Here is a 6,001-nt window from a genome sequence, read left to right on the forward strand (position 1 = left end):
AGTCTAGCCACCTTTTTTAAAGAATTTTGGAAAAAAAATTATTTATTAATTATGTATATAGTGTTCTGTCTGCATGTATCCCTGCAGGCCTAGAAGAGGGCACTAGATCGCATTACAGATGGTTGTGAGCCACCATGTGGTTGCTGGGAATTGAACTCAGGACCTCCTGAAGAACTGTCAGTGCTCTTAACCTCTGAGCCATCTCTCCAACTCATCTAGCCATGGTTTTTAAAAAATAATTCAAGGCATCAAACGCTGGGCATTGCACATACTAGGCGTGTGCCCTACAGCGCCTGCCCGCTCCATTCATCTGTCAGTACTCCACCTCCTAACCCTGCTGCATCAGAGAGGACATCTTTAAAACATGAACTTTGAGAAACAGAGCAAACCAGAAAGAGGAGGTAGTGGCATTGGGTGACTTTGAGAAACACTTCTAAAAGGAAATGGAATCAGCATGGCAGCTCGCTCCAGTAATCCCAGCACTTAAGAGGCGGAGACAGGAGGATTGAGACTAGGCAGTACATAGCAAACCCTGGATGTAGTGCCCAAGGCAGTAGACAAAAGGAAACAGTCCTTTGCAGCTGCCCAGTACAGGACAGACTGAGCAGCAGATGGCACTACTCACTAAAATGAGGGAATATGGAGACAGGGCAGCAAGGTTCTCTAGTCCAGCGATCTCCTGATAAAAGCAGCTCAGTTGGTACCAGGCTTGCCTCGCATGCACAAGGCTCTCTGATCTGTCCAACATCCCGTAAACCTGACACGGGGCCTATCATTCCAGTACTGGGAGGTTGGAGGGCCAGGCATTTTCAGTCATCACTAGCTACACAGAAAGTTCCAGACCAGCCTGGGGTAACTCTCAGTGGCTGACCTATTCAAGCCCATATTGTTGTCTCCAAATGTCATTCCTTTAACAGCGTTTAACAGCTGTTCTCTAGGACTGGGGTGCAGCTTATCTCAGAGTGCTTGCCTAGCATGTGCTGGGCCGGGGTTCAATCCCCAACCCTGGAGAAGGAAAACAAAGAAGCAAGTTATTATCTCGAATGGAGCTGTTTCCTGCAAACCTACTCTGGTCACAGTGTGTACAGACACGAGGAGAGCGAACTCTGAAAATGCATACTCAAGGTGAGTGGCCTCAGGCGAGTTATTGACGCCATCTGCGCCCCAGTTTCCTCATCTGCAAAATGAGGGAAAAAAACTCAAGAAATTATATTTTAGGAGTACAACTGGCATTTGATGCTGGGCCCTTTGAAGGCCGTGGCGGAATGCTTCAAGGAGTGGTACGAGACTGCCCTGGACACCACATGGCTCCAACTGCCCATCTGGGTGACCCACCTGGAAGGAGACAGGTGGGAAATCCTGGATGTTCGGTGGCTCTGCACAACACCTGCCCACACATGGTGTGTGTGTGTGTGTGTGTGTGTGTGTGTGTGTGTGTGCGTGCGTGCGCATGCGTGTCTGTGTGTATGCATGCGCAGGTGTGTGTGTGTGTGGAGTGCTGGGCCCTGGCTCTTTCCACTCCAGTGTGTAGGCACTGTGGCAACTGGTGGAGCTCTAGGACATGACTACCAAGAAAGCCCTGGAGCACTGAAGGTGTTTTGGGTAACCAGAAAAACAAAAAGCAGCCTTAGGAAGTAGGAAGTCGAGGGAGAGACCCTGGTTGCCTCTGCCTGGAGCCAGTGATGTTTCAGTCCAGATGTGGGCCTACAAGACCAACCCAAGGAGCATGTCCTCTTCGAGACCAGCAAGCCAGGTGCCTCATGAGTTCACATGTAAGCCTATGCCCTGACAGAGACAGAGGCGCCGGCCTTCTCTGGAGTAGAAAACCAAGACAGTCCACCTGTGTGTGTTATGAGCACCTCGCAAGCTGCAACTACAGACCCTTTGTTTCACAAGGTAGCCTTGTTTTTCAACTGATGTTTAGAAAATTAAAGTGTTCTGCGTCGTGAAAAGAAACTTACAGGTTGCTGCAGATGATGAGCCAGGTACGGTGGAACAGATCTGAAATCCCAGTGCTGAGCAGGTGGAGGTGAAAGAGTCAGGGGTTCAAGGCCAGCCTCAGCTACATAGCTACATACTACTTCAAAGCTAGCTTACTCTCCCTGAAACTCAGCCTCAAAAATGAAACAAACAAGGACATCTTAAATCCAATTGCTCCTTACAAGACATATATTCCATGGCCACTGGCAGAGAGAGTCTGGCCCTGCAGTGTCTCTTACCTGGACTATGTTTGGGTACAGCCTCCATAGAGAGCAAATATTAAGGAAACTTGTGCTGTGCAGGCCTATATTTCTAGCTTTTAAGGAGACTGAGGCAAGAGGATCACAAGCACAGTTTGTCTTGCTGTAGAGCTGCAATTAAAGTTAGCTGGGGCAGCTTAGCAAGACCTTGTCTCAAAATAAAAGGAAAGGGCAGGGTAGCACAGTGGTAGAAAAAGAAAGAAAGAAAGAAAGAAAGAAAGAAAGAAAGAAAGAAGGAAGGAAGGGGACTGGGATATAGTTCAGTCAGTGGAATGCGTGTTTAGCATGCACAAAGCCCCGGAGTTCCCACCCTAGCTCTGCATAAAACCAAACCTCTTTTCTGAATATCTTCCCTGAAGATTCAACAGAGGCTAATGGTTCCCAAATCTCTTATCTGGAATTACTAACTACACCTCCCAACCCTGGGAACTTTTCTGACTCAATAGAGATGGTTAGGTACACATGAGAAAACAACACTTGGAAGCTTAGCCTTGTCTCACAGTTCGGGAAAGGAAAGTAAGGCCCGCATACATGGGATAGGGAAAGGTCTCAGGAATACACACAGTGCCAACTGTTGAGAGTAAGCTGCCTGGACACAAAGCATACAGACTCAATGGTAGGATCTGGTCTGCTCCAGAGGGAAAGATAGAGTGTAAAACATGGGATGGAGAGAGAGCTCTATCTTTACCATACACAGGAGCTTACATTGGTGGGAGAAGCGTGGTGTAGTGAGATGGGAAAAGAGTGCCTTTTCAAAGTCTGCCTTCTGCAGAGAGAGTGAGGCAGGGCACCCTCTGTAGAAAAGGGAACTGTATAAAAATACATCTTGCAGACATGAAATAATTGTCTGGGTTTGAATATTGTCGTCCTTAAAGCATTGTGCCCGTGTCTATTACTTTTAACTTTGTAACCACAAGGAGCTGCCAGCTGACATTAAGTGCTCCAAGAGCAGGATGTGTCTGGCTCGATAGTTAAGCCTGCAAAAATGCTGAGCTCTACGTCTACGTCTAGAATAAGGTTGTGTGTGTGCGTGTGTTGGGGGGGTTGTTTGGGGAAGCATAAAGGCGAACAATGGAGGCTTTCATAATGATTACAATGTATTCCTTAAAATATGATATATTTCAAAAATAGGAGACAGTAATGAAGCTGTTCAAGTAACCCTGGTAAGAAAAACTCTGTAGAAGCATAAATAAAGATGGTTCGAGTTATTGGGGCCATTTGAGTGCAATCCACTTAGTGGTCAGGAGTTTTCCTTGCACCGACGCACTTTCTCCGTCTCAGGACCTGAACCCCAGCGGAGGGTGGACCCCGGGAAAGGATATCCTTGGCTACATAGCTAGTTTGAAGCCAGCCTGGGCTCGATGAGACCCTATTTCAAAGAAAAAGAAAAGAAAGGAGAAAGAGAGGGAGGAGGAGGAAACGGAGACATTTAAGCCAGTCGTGGTAGTGTATGGCTGCAATCCTGTACTTCTAAATGGAAGGCAGGAGGATTGAGAACCTGAGGCCAGCCTGGGCTACAAAGTGAGACCTTGTCTTAAAAAAAAAAAAGAAAAGAAAAAGAAAGAAATAAAAAAAAAAAGCAAGCCTTTCCATCCCAGGAAAGGCTGCAGCTAGGTGGAACAGGGAGAGAGGAGGAAGCTTCCACAGAGAAAGAGAAAGTCTTTCTCTGTACTCTCAAAATCCACTAACAAAGAGAAGAGCCATTTTCAAACCCCAAGGCACCTGGCTACCAATCTGATTCTGCTCTACAAGTGGGTATTCAAAAAAGCATGCTTGTTAAATTATCTCCAGGCTTTATTTATTCAACCTACTTAGAGCTTATGTAAACTCCTTGGAGATTTGTGTCAAGCCGTTAAGTTGGAGAATACATGAAAAACAGGACTTTCAATGGGCCAGCTTTTCTCTTAAATGAGTTTTGCCTAGACCATGGTGGTGGGGGTGGGGGTGGGGGGGGTTATTAGGAGGATGGAGGGGAAGAAAGATGGCGAGAGAGGGGGTGAGAAAGCCTGTGTCATTTTAGCCTTTCAACTTTATGGCTACTCTTGTAAACCAGCTACTGCCCTCTAGTGGTTGCTATAAAGTTTGCGTATGAAGTCCAAAGTTCAGCGTCTGCATGCATTCCTCTGTGTGTGTGTGTGTGTGTGTGTGTGTGTGTGTGTGTGTGTGTTGTGTGCATGATTTTCTGTATATGCATGTGCATGTAGGTACCTGCAGAGATCAGAAGGGGATGGGTGTTCAATCACTTGGACCTGGAGTTCCAAATGGTTGTGAGCTGCCATGTAAGTAATGGCAACTGAACCCCAGGCCTCTGAAAGAACAGCAAGTGCTCTTAACTGTTGAGGCATCTCTCCAGCCTCCTGAAGCCCATTTTTATCTTTAAAAACCATGTTTAGGGACTGGAAAATATAGCTCAGTCAGGAAAGTGGTGCCGTGCAAGTCAGAGGACCTAAGTTCAGGTCCCAGCAGCCACTTAAAAAGCAAGGTGCAATGGTGCGTGTCTGTAGTCCTAGCACTGGGGAGCTGAGACAGGAGGATTTCCAGAGCTCACCTGCCAGACAGTCTCACCAAATGGTAAAACTCCATATTCAGTGAGACCTTGATTTAAAAAATAATAAAGGGGAGAATGCTGGAGGAAAATAACATGTGGTAGCTCATCTTGGTTGTCAGCTTGACACACCTAGAAAGACGAAAGCTCAGCTGAACATCCTCCATCAGTCTGGTCTCTGGACATGTGTAATTGACATAGGAGGGCCCAGGCCACGGCGGGCAGTTCATTCCTAGACAGAGGGCCTGGGCTGGATAAGAAAGGGAGCAGGCCAGTAAGAAGGGTTCCTCCACAGCTTCTGCTTCAGCTCCTGCTTCAGCTGCTGTCTGTTTTCCCTCACGGATGATTTCCATTCAGAAGTGTAAGCCGAATAAACTCTTTGCTAAGTTGCTTTGCTCATGGTGTTTACCACAGGAACAGGGATCAAACTAGATGACCGCCCAGCTCTGGCCTCTAAGTCCTACATACATGTACATGCGCACACGCAAACATGTCCAGACCTGTCTAGATCCAGATGTGCCGACCATTCTTTTGTCAATAAGCAGATTGCAGCTCAGATGTGAAGCATCCAACTGACCCAGACGGTCTTCTACACTTAGTTACCCTAAGCCCATTTGTCTGGAAAACTTTCCTCCTTATAAGCATTTCCCAGAAATTTCAGAACTTAACCAACAAAAAATATAGCATATTAATCAAAATGCTATATAGTGCTTTTAATATTATCCCCAGTAAACCTGCAATTGACTGCTGCTCCAGTTTAGAGAGTCATAAATAATATCAGTAATTTTTAAACTTGGTACAATCTTAGAAAACGTTAACACTTTAGAAGTTAGGCCGAATCCCAAATGGGCTGGCTTGGCTGTGCATTAGAACAAATTTACTAGCTAAGCGTGGGGTACATTCTTGTAATCCCAGAACTTGGAACGTGGAGGCAGGAGGATCAGGAATTCAAGATCATCCCTGGGTCCGTAGAGAGTTTGAGGCTAGACTAGGCTCCATGAAACATTGTCTTAAACAAATAAATAACAAAAACAACATCATTGTCTCCACGGTGGATTAATATTCTGCTAAAATTGTCCCAAAGGATCTCCTTTGGTCATTGACGGGAAAAGAGAGGTTGTCATTTTTTAACGTGGAACACATATTTTCATCATTCCATCATTCTGCTGGTGGAAAGAAATTGAAAGTTATCCAGCTGGCCGTGTCGCTTAGAACA

The sequence above is a fragment of the Microtus oregoni genome, unplaced genomic scaffold (assembly GCF_018167655.1).
Source record: "Microtus oregoni isolate MIOR12 unplaced genomic scaffold, Mior012 000002F_ref0000024, whole genome shotgun sequence".
In the NCBI taxonomy this organism is placed as follows: Eukaryota; Metazoa; Chordata; class Mammalia; order Rodentia; family Cricetidae; genus Microtus; species Microtus oregoni.